General features: G+C 52.5%; 1 long non-coding RNA gene across 1 annotated transcript; it reads left to right on the top strand.

Annotated features, from left to right (window-relative positions):
- Window positions 1–6,332: 6,332 nt before the first annotated feature.
- LOC123370906 lies at window positions 6,333–7,575 on the top strand. Its single transcript, XR_006579617.1, has 3 exons — window positions 6,333–6,573; window positions 6,981–7,027; window positions 7,184–7,575. It is a non-coding gene; the product is annotated as an uncharacterized LOC123370906 (long non-coding RNA).
- Window positions 7,576–11,184: the final 3,609 nt, after the last annotated feature.

The following is an 11,184-nucleotide window of genomic DNA, read 5'->3' as shown; positions in this document are numbered from 1 at the left end:
CAGCCCGCGCAGGGTGGGATGACGCAGGGGCTTGTGGGAGTTGTAGTGCGCCCCGGCCTACAACTCCCATCAGCCCCCGCGGACCCAGCGGGCGGCACTTTGGGCAGGAGTGACATCAGCGGGCTGGAGGCCGCCCGTGATAAGCACCCCCCCAAGTGCTCCTACAGCCCCCCCGCCTCCCCCAGTGCCTTTCCTCCCCCCCTGCACAGCCACAGCCCCTGCGACCTTCCCCAACCCCCCATGGCCCCCCCATGCCCCCACACTGCTGTGAGCTTCCCCAGCTCCTCATGGGCCGCAGGCTTCCCTCCCTCCACGGGCCCCCCCGGTGCCCCCAGCACACTGCGAATTTCCCAAGTCCCCTTGGTGCCCCAGCACCCCCAGCGCCCCTGCATCCCTAGTGCGCCGCGACCTTCCCCAGCCCCCCCGGTGTCCCCGCACCGCTAGCCCACCGTGACCTTCCCCCTCCGCACCCCAACCCCCCCAGCTCCCCATGACATTCTCTAGTCCCCCTCAGCCCCCCACGGCCTTCCTCTTCCCTCCCACACCCCCCAGCCCGCCCTGACTTTCCTCGTCCCCCTCCCTGTAACCCCCAGCCCACCCCAACCTTTCCCAACCTGCTTCCCCGGTCCCCAACCCACCCACCCCGCCCCCTATGTCTGCAGCCTTACCAACCCACCCCCATCTATCCCCCCATCCGTTGGGCCCCTCAGTCCTTTCTTCTCCCTCCAAAACCTCCTAGGCCACCCCAACCTGTACCTCATCCCTACTTTCCCCCATACATGCCTTCTCCCATAGCCCCATTCCGCCCCCCTCCCTCCCCAACACCCCCCAGCCTGCAACAACTTTCCCCAACCTACACGCCTGTATCCCCCAGTTCATTCCTCCATTCAAGGGACTCCTCAGACCCCATCTCTCTCCAACGTCCTCCCAGCTCACCACAACCTGCGCCTCCATCCATGCCTCCACCTGTAGGGACTGCTCAGCGCCCCTTCCTCCCCAACAGCCCCCCCAGTTCATTTCCCCCAACCATTGGGCCCCTCAGTCCCCTTTTTTCCTCCCTCCCACCCACCGCAACCTGCACCCCACTCTGTCCTTAGATCTGTGGGCCCCCCAGTGCCCTTTTCTCCTTTGTCCAACATTCCCCAACCTGCACCCCCATCCCTCCCTCCACCCATGGGGCGCCTCAGCCCTTCTCTCCTTCCTCCCCAACATGCTCCCTTCATAGCACACGGGCAGGCGAGCTAGGGGACGAAACCCGTGGGGAGCAGTGGATTGTAGAGTGGAGCGGTGACTGATAGTGTGGGCTCAGTCTCTGTTCCTCGACTGGGGCGGCTGGAGATGGGATGGGAGAGGGAGGCAGGGATGAGGGTGTTAATAGAGCTCTGTGTAGTGATAGTTCCTGCTTGTCTTTATTAGTTTGCAAAGGAATTGTCCAGGAGCTGGAGCCGGAGGAGAAACTGGAAGAAGTGAACCTGAGCAGCCTGGACATCCTTGTAAGCAGAGATGAAGAGTCCTCAGCTTTCTGCCTTCTCCATGACTGGCAGTGAGTGAACAATTATGGCCTCTATCCCTCATCCGTACCACTCAAAGTTTTCTTCAGAGGCCGTGAGCCTCCTTGTTGGCCATGGGGCTCTGTGGGATTACGACCAAGGGAAGGGACAGCAGTCTCCTCTGCTCAGTGACTGTCTTGGATGCAGGTGCAACAGGCTGCTTAACATATGAACGTAAGAATGGCCAGACTGGGTCAGATCAAAGGTCCATCTAGCCTAGTATCCTGTCTACCGACAGTGGCTAATGTCAGGTGCCCCAGAAGGAATGAACAGAACAGGAAATTACCAAATGATCCATCCACTGTCACCCATTCCCAGCTCCTGGCAAACAGAGGCCAGGGACACGATCCCTGCTCATCCTGACTCATAGCCGTTGATGGACTCATCCTCCATGAATTGACAGTAACTCTCCACTTAACATCCTCTCGCTTAACATTGTTTCAATCTTAGGTCCCCGCTCAGTTACAGAACATGCTGTATTTAAAGTTGTGCAATGCTTCGCTATAACGGCGTTTGGCTGCCTGCTTTATCCACAGTCGGCAGCCCCCCATCAGCTCTCCTATGCCCCCCCACAGCACTTCCCGCCTGCCAGCAGACCCCGCGGATCAGTGCCTTCCCCCACGGCCTCCTGCCTGTGGCAATCAGCTGGCTTGTGGTGTCCAGGGATGGGGAGTGAAGACTCGTTGTGCAGGCTCCCCCTCCCTCCCCTGCTTCCAAACACCGCAAGCCAGCTGATGGCTGCGGGCAGGAGTGAGGACGCGGTGTATGAAGTAAAGGGGAAGGAGGGGGGAAGAAGAGGCAGGTTAAGGGTGGGGGCTTGGGGGAAGAGGCGGCAGAGGGTTGAGGCCCCCGACCCTGGTGCTTGCAGAGAGGGGAAGCTGCCGCTGCTCCTGTGCAATGTGCTTCTCCTAGCCTACAGCACCTTCAGCCTCCTTGCCTGCCTCATTGTCGCCAGTGCCAGTGGGCTGTGCCCGTGTGGGGTAAGGCGGGGGCACCCACCAACTATAGTACTGTACTGTATGGCAAAAAATAATTCCCTGCAGCGTAACCCCCCATTTACATTCATTCTTATGGGGAAATTGGACTCGCTTAACATCGTTTCACTTAAAGTTGCATTTTTCAGGAACATAACGAGAACGTTAAGTGAGGAGTTACTGTACCTAGGTCTTACTTGAACCCCATTATAGTCTTGGCTCTCACAGCATTCTCTGGCCAGGAGCTCCAAAGGCTGAGTGTGCGTTGCGTGCTTTTTAATTGTATCTATAAAGGTGTAATGGGAGATGGGAGAAGAAGAACCTACACAAGACTGCAGATTCACCCACGAAAGCTCATGCTGCAAAATGTCTGTTAGTCTATAAGGTGCCACAGTATTCTTTGCTGCTTTTACAGAGCCAGACTAACACGGCTCCCCCTCTGATACCAGATTCCGCTGATAACTTCTGTTTTTCCCTCTTGTGTTGTGCTTAGTACAACGGAGAAAGAAGTGAAGGGTAAGAGTGAGGGGCACCGGCAGGGCTGGGGCCGGGAGGGAATCACATTGTTACAGTCTGTGTTTGGGGTATAAACAGGGCTGTGTGTTCATGGACAGGCTCACACAGACGCCCGCTGGGCCTGGGATTCAGGCTGGGGCCGGTCGGGGTTTGGGTTCCCTTCACACACACACACACACACACACCCCGGTCCTCTTATCACACAGGAGCGTGTGAGATGGAAGGCGCCCAAGAGCCGTGAGACAGTGAGCGTTGTTGATTCCAGGCTATGCAGATGCCATAAAGTTGGGAGTGGAGCAGACGTCACCATCAGTGAGATAAGTGTCTGGTTTGCGGAGGACTCTGGTAACGGCCCACCTGCTTCCAGGCCAGGACTTGTCGTTAGCTGGGGCTGAGTTTGTAGGAAAAGGTTCCTGAATAGCTGTAGTTACAAGGGAGACAAGGTCCCCGTTTTCAGGGTCTGGTCATTTCTCTGTCCACAAGCAGTGTGTTCTCTGCAGCAGAAGGTTGGATCCAGGGGGATGATACCAGCTGGTGAGTTTCTTGACTCCCTCCCATGTTTTTCTCTCTCTCTCTCTCCTCTAATGTGTTGGCCAACACACACTCTGTCTGTCTGTCTCTCTCTCTCTCTGTCCTTGCCTCTCCTTGTCCTGTCTCCTTTCGTAGGACATGGGCAGGTGTGGTAGCTGTGCGTCCCCACAGGCTAGGTCTTGGGAGCGATGAACAAGTAGGAGGGGACCAAAATCACACAGGGTGGTGGGCGCTAGAGTGCAGCGGTGACTGTGGGTGTTGACTGAGTCTCTGCTCTAGTGGGGTTGATGTGGATGGCATGGGACAGGGAGGTAGGGATGAAGGCAAGATTTCATGCACCAGTTGAATTTTATGTAGTGATGGCTTTTTCTTGGGTTATGTCCTGCGTTTGCAGAGGAATCATCCAGGAGCAGCAGCCGGAGGAGAAATTGGCAGAAGTGGACCTGAGCCGCCTGGAAATCCTCTTAAGTGGAGATCAACAGTCCTCAGCTTTCTGCCTCCCACATAACTGCCTGTGAGTAAGAGGTCAGGGCTTGGAATTCATCTGTACTCACTGCAATTTTCTTCACACTCTGTTTGCTTCCTCATTGTCTATGGGGCTCTGTGTGATTAAGGCTTGAAGGGACCAGAGTCTCTGGATCTCTCCTGGCGTCTGCAGTCTGGGACTGTGGTGGGCCCGCTGTGCACCCCTGACTCTCGCCCCCCTTTGCCTCTGCTTGCTGGAAGCAACAAGCTACAGAAAGCAATAAGTTACAAGCCAAAAACATGCTTTTCCCCACAGGTGTGGTGTGTGTGTGTGACCAGAGTGTGCTGTGCAGAGTGACTGTTTAAGGTGTCATTCCAAGGGTTGCTTTCTACTTGTAGTCCTAAAGGTGTGATGGGATGAGGGTTCAGGGCAGAGCCTCACTGTGTGGGAGAGGCGAAAAATAGAGCCTCCCCAACATTGCCCACTGAGATGGTAACTTACTTGTTTTTTCCCCTTATGCTGGCTTTAGTACCAAGGGAAAATAAATCAGGCGTCAGAGTCTACTCCCTTCATACTTTGGAAAGTGAGCAAAAGTGATCGGACCGCGAGAGCTATTGATGCTACGGAAAAGCCGTCCAACTGGGAGTGGAACAGCTGCTACTCTCAATGATAAGTGTCTATTTTGGTGATTGCTCTGCTCATGGCCCCCTCGCTTCTGGTAGCGGTGCTCCGTTAGCTAGGGCTGGGTTTGTAGGAAAAGGTTCCCGACTAGTGGTTATGAGGGAGACAAGGTCCCCATTTTCAGGGGCTGGTCAGTTCTCTGGCCAGGAGCAGTGTGTCCTCTGGAGCAGAAGGTTAGATCCAGGAGAATGGCTGCAGGTGGAGAGTTGCTTGCCTTCCTCCTGTGTTTCTCTCTCTCTCTCTCTGTTCTCTAGTATGTTGGCCAACACACACCCTCTCTCTATCCTTGCCTTTCCTTATGCTGTCTCCCTTCTTAGGACATGGGCAGGTGTGCTAGGTGTGCATCCCCACAGGTTAGGTCTTGGAAGCCCTGGAGTAGTAGGAGGGGACGAAAACCATGTTGGGCAGTAGGCGCTAAAGTGGAGCGGTGACTGTTGGTGTTAACTCGGTCTCTGTTCGTCGAGTGGGGCCGATGTAGATGGGATGGAAGAGGGAGGCAGGGATGAGGCCAAGATTTCAAGCACCAATAGAGCTGCATGTAGTTATGGCTCATGCTTGGCTTTTGCAGCTGCGCTTGCAAAGGAATTGTCCAGGAGCCCCAGCCCAAGGAGAAACTGGCAGAAGTGGATCTGAGCAGCCTGGACATCCTTCTAAGGAGACATGAACAGTCCTCAGCTTCCTGCCTTCTGAACAACTGGCTGTGAGTAAGCGGTCAGTGCTTTCAATTCCTTATCTGTACTTGCTGTAGTTTTCTTCACAGGCCATGTGCTTCCTCGTTGGGTACAGGGCACAGTGGTATTAAGGCTGGGGAAGGGACAGGAGAGTCCTGAGCAAAGTGACCATTTTGGGTGCAGTTACAATGGGTCCTGTCTAGTTGCAGGTGTAAAGTAGTAACGGGAGATGGTTTGAGGGAGGAGCTGTGGGATACAGGAGACGTGAAATGAAGAGACTACGCGACATTGCAGACCGAGATGCTATTTTTTTTCTTTTTCTCCCCTCTGCTGGGTTTAGTACCAAGGAAAAAGAAGTCACACGTCAGAGTCTACTGCCCTCATGCGATGGCAAGTGAGTGAGAGCAGCGAGCCTGTGAGCATTGTTCAGGCCAGGCAAGAGCCGTCCATCTGGGAACCGAGGAGATGCTACTGTCGCTGAGATAAGTGTCTGTTTTGCTGAGGATTCTGCTCATGGCTCAGCTCTTGGTAGGGACGCCCCATTAGCAAGGTCTGGGTTTGTAAGAAAAGGTTCCTAACTAGTGGTTATGAAGGAGACAAGGTCCCCATTTTCAGGGGCTGGTAATTTCTCTGGCCAGGAGGGGTGTGTCCTCTGCAGCAGAAGGATGGATCCAGGGGGATGACTCCAGTTTATGAGTTTCTTGACTCCCTCCCGTGTTTTTTACTCTCTCTCTCTCCTCTAATGTGTTGGCCAACACACACTCTGTCTGTCTGTCTCTCTCTCTCTCACTCTGTCTCTGTCCTTGCTGCTTCTTGTGCCGTCTCCCTTCATAGGACACGGATAGGAGTGCTAGGTGTGCATCCCCACAGGCTAGATCTCGGGAGCTATGAACAAATAGGAGGGGATGAAAATCATGCAGGGTATTGGGCGCTAGAATGGAGCGGTGTCTGTGGATGTTGACGGGATGGGAGAGGGAGGCAGGGATGAGGGCAAGATTAAATGCACCAGTAGTGCTGTGTAGTGATTGTATTTGCTTGACTTTATTAGTTTGCAGAGGAATCATCCAGGAGCCCTCGCCGGACGAGAATATGCAGAAGTGGACGTGAGCAGCCTGGGCATCCTTCTGAGGAGACCTCAACAGTCTTCAGGGTCTGCCTTCTGCCTAACTGGCTGTGAGTAAGCGGTGAGTGCTTGGAATTCCTCATCTGTACTTGCTGTGATTTTCTTCACACTTTGTTTGCTTCCTTGTTGGGTGTGTGACTCTTTGGGATTAAGGCTGGGGAAGGGACCAGAGTCACAATTGCAAACTTTCACTGGGGAAATAAGCAGCCCCGACTTTGACAATAAGCCAAAAATCAAGAGAAACCCATTTGAAAACAAGGCCAAAACAAGCCAATCCCTAAGAACCCCAACACTCAATGACTAGATCTCCCCTGGCGTGCAGTCTGGGACTGTGGTGGGCCCGCTCTGCACCTCAACTAGCCATCCCCTTTGCTCCTCCTTGTCCGTGCTTGCTGGAAGCAAAAAGCTACAAGAAGCAATAAGTTACAAGCCAAAAAGAAGCACAATTTCTACGTGTTTTCCCCACAGGTTCGGTGTGTCTGACCAGAGTCATCTGTGCAGAGTGACTATTTCAGGTGTTGTTGCAAGGGGTGCTTTCTACTTGTAGTCATAAAGACGTGATGGGAGGAGGGTTCAGGGCAGAGCCCCACCATGTGGGAGAGGCGAAAAGAAGCGGCTACCCAACATTGCCAATTGAGATGGTGACTGACTTGTTTTTCTGCTGGATTTAGTACCAAGGGAAAAGAAGTGACAAGTCAGAGTCTACTGCCCTCATGCGATGGAAAGTGAATGAGAGTGATGGGACTGCGAGAATTATTGATGCCTTGAAAAAGCCGCCCAACTGGGAATGGAACAGTCATCACTGTCAATGACATAAGTGTCTGTTTTGGTGATTGCTCTGCTCACGGCCCACCTTGCTCCTGAAAGGGATGCCCCGTTTGCTGAGGCTGTGTTTGTAAGAAAAGGTTCCTGACTAGCTGTGGTTTTGAGAGAGAGAAGGTCCCTATTTTTAGGGGCTGCTCAGTTATCTCGTCAGGAGCAGTGTGTCCTACGCAGCAGAATGTTGCATCTAGGAGAATGAGTCCAGGTGGTGAATTGCTTGCCTTCCTCTCGTGTTTCTCTCTCTTCTCTAGTGTGTTGGCCAACACTCTTTCTCAATCTGTCCTTGCCTTTCCTTGTGCCGTCTCCCTTCTTAGGATATTGGGAGGCGAGCTAGGTGTGCACCCCCACAGGTTGTGTCTCGGGTGCCACAAAGAAGTAGGAGGGGACGAAAATCATGCAGGGCAGTCGGTGCGAGACTGGAGCGGTGACTGTTGGTGTTGTGGGGCTAAGACAGATCGAAAGCGATGCAGGGAAGAGGGCCTTAATTGGGCTCTACGTAGTGCAAGAGTTCTCAAACTGGGGTTTAGGTCCCGTCAGGGGGCTGCAAGGTTGTTATCTGGGGGGTTGTGAAATGTCATCCTCCATCCTAAACATCACTTTGCTTCCAGCATTTATAATGGTGTTGAATATACAAAAAGTGTTCTTAATTTATAAGGGGAGGGTCACACTCAGAAGCTTGCTATGTAAAAGGGATCATCAGTACAAAAGGTTGAGAACCACTGGTGTAGTGATAGTTCTTGCTTGCTTGCCTTTATTAGTTTGCAGAGGAATTGTCCAGGAGTCTCAGCTGGAGAAGAAGCTGGCAGAAGTGGACCTGAACTGCCTGGACATCCTTCTAAGGAGACATGAACAGTCCTCAGCTTTCTGCATTCTGGATAACTGGCTATGAGTAAGAAGTCAGTGTTTTCAATTCCTTGTCTGTACTCACTCTTGTTTCCTTCATAGGCCGTGTGCTTCCTCGTTGGGATTAAGGCTGGGGAAGGGACAAGAGTCTCCTGAGCAAAGTGACTATTTTGGGTGCAGTTAAAATGGGTCTCTTCTAGTTGCAGCTGTAAAGTAGTAATGGGAGATGGGTTGTGGGCAGAGCTGTGGGATACGGGAGATGTGGGATGAAGAAACTACGTGACATTGCAGACGGAGATGGTAATTTTATTTTTTTTCTTCCCTTTACTTCTTCCTTGGTACTAAACCCAGCAGTCACACATCAGAGTCTACTGCCCTCATGCGATGGAAAGTGAGTGAGAGCAGCGAGCCTGTGAGCATTGTACATGCCAGGCAAGAGCCGTGCATCTGGGAGCCGAGCAGAGGCCACTGTCACTGAGATAAGTGTCTGGTTTGGTGATTGCTCTGCTCACGGCTCAGCTCCTGGTAGGGACGCCCCATTAGCAAGGTCTGGGTTTGTAAGAAAAGGTTCCTAACTAGTGGTTATGAAGGAGACAAGGTCCCCATTTTCAGGGGCTGGTAATTTCTTTGGCCAGGAGGGGTGTGTCCTCTGCAGCAGAAGGTTGGATCCAGGGGGATGACTCCAGCTCATGAGTTTCTTGACTCCCTCCTGTGTTTTTTACTCTCTCTCTCTCTCTCTCTCTCTCTCTCCTCTAATGTGTTGGCCAACACACACTCTGTCTGTCTCTCTTTCACTCTGTCTCTGTCCTTGCTGCTTCTTGTGCTGTCTCCCTTCATAGGACACGGATAGGAGTGCTAGGTATGCATCCCCACAGGCTAGATCTCGGGAGCTATGAACAAATAGGAGGGGATGAAAATCATGCAGGGTATTGGGCTCTAGAGTGGAGCAGTGTCTTTGGATGTTGACTCAGTCTCTGTTCATTGAGTCGAGCGGATGTAGATGGGATGGGAGAGGGAGGCAGGGATGAGGGCAAGATTAAATGCGCCAGTAGTGCTGTGTGTAGTGATTGTATTTGCTTGACTTTATTAGTTTGCAGAGGAATCATCCAGGAGCTCTCGCCGGACGAGAATCTGCAGAAGTGGACGTGAGCAGCCTGGGCATCCTTCTGAGGAGATCTCAACAGTCTTCAGGTTTCTGCCTTCTGCCTAACTGGCTGTGAGTAAGCAGTGAGTGCTTGGAATTCCTCATCTGTACTCACTGTAATTTTCTTCATAGGCTGTTTCCTTCCTTGTTTGGTATGGGGCACTGTGGGATTAAGGCTGGGGAAGAGACCAGAGTCATACTTGCCAACTTTCACTGGGTAGATAAGAACCCTGAATTCACAGTATTCCAAAAATCAAGCTAATCCTATTTCCAATAACGCCAAAACAAGCCAATTCCTAAGAACCCCAGCACTCAATGACTAGATCTCGCCTGGCGTGCAGTCTGGGACTGTGGTGGGTCCGCTGTGCACCCCTGACTCTCTCCCCCCTTTGCCCCTGCTTGCCGGAAGCAGCAAGCTACAATGAGCAATAAGCTACAGGCCAAAAACAAGCCCAATTTCTATGTTTTATTTTCCCCCTTGAGATTTGGTTTCTGTGATCAAAGTCTGCTGTGCAAAGTGACTATTTCGGGTGTCGTTGCAAGGGGTGCTTTCTACTTGTTATCCTACCGGTGTAATGGGAATAGGGTTGAGGGCGGAGCCCCACTGTGTGCGGGAGGGGAAAATAAGAGCCTACCCAAAGTTGCTGACTGAAAGGGTGACTGATTTGTTTTTCCCCCTTGTGCTGGGTTTAGTAGCAAGAGAAAAGAAGTCACAGGCCAGAGTCTACTGCCCTCGTGCAATGGAAAGAGAGCAAGAGCGATGAGTCTGCAAGCGTTGTTGATGCGACGCAGAAGGCGTCCATCTGGGAGCGAACCGCCACCACTCTCAATGAGATAAGTGTCTTCTTTGGTGATCGCTCTGCTCAAAGCCCATCTTGCTCCCGGTAGGGACGCCCCGTTAGCTGGGGCTGGGTTTGTAAGAAAAGGTTCCTGACTAGTTGTAGTTACAAGGGAGACGATGTCCCCATTTTCAGGGGCTGCTCATGTCTCTGGCTAGGACCAGTGTGTCCTCCGCAGCATATTAGATCCAGGGGGATGACTCTAGCTGGTGAGTTTCTTGACTCCCTCCCACGTTTCTCTCTCTCTCTCTCCTCTAATGTGTTGGCCAACACACACACTCTGTCTGTTTGTCTCAATCTCTCTCTGTCCTTGCCTCTTCTTGTGCTGTCTTCCTTCGTAGGACACGGGCAGGTGTGTTAGGTGTGCATCCCCACAGGCTAGGTCTTGTGAGCTATGAACAAGTAGGGGACCGAAATGATGCAGGGCAGTGGGCGCTAGGGTGAAGCGGTGACTGTGGGTGTTGACTGAGTCTCTGCTCTAGTGGGGCTGATGTGGGAGGCAGGGATGAGGGCAAGATTTCATGCACCAATTGAATTTTTTGTAGTGAGGGCTCTTGGTTGGCTTATTTGGTGCACTTGTAGAGGAATTGTCCAGGAGGAGCAGCCGGAGGAGCCTGGACATTCTTCTAAGGAGACATGAACAGTCCTCAGCTTTCTGCCTCGTGCATAACTGGCTGTGGGTAAGTGGTCAGTGCTTGGAATTCCTCATCTGTACTTGCTGTGATTTTCTTCACACTTTGTTTGGTTCCTTGTTGGGTGTGGGGCTCTTTGGGATTAAGGCTGGGGACGGGACCAGAGTCAGAATTGCTAACTTTCACTGGGGAAATATGAGGGAATAGAATGTGAAGTGCTGAGATTGTTTAGGCTTCTGGGACGAGCCGATTACGCTGGGAACTGTGTGTAAAGGGCTGGCCTTGGGCCTGTTCTCATCGGCCAGCTAACTGTAAATAGGATGATAAGTCAAACAGGTGTGTAGGATGATAATTACCCTATGGGGTTACAGCTGCGGCTGTGTAAATTTAGT

This window comes from Mauremys mutica, chromosome 5 (genome assembly GCF_020497125.1).
Source record: "Mauremys mutica isolate MM-2020 ecotype Southern chromosome 5, ASM2049712v1, whole genome shotgun sequence".
Taxonomy (NCBI): domain Eukaryota; kingdom Metazoa; phylum Chordata; order Testudines; family Geoemydidae; genus Mauremys; species Mauremys mutica.
This window is presented reverse-complemented; position numbering and strand designations above follow the sequence as displayed.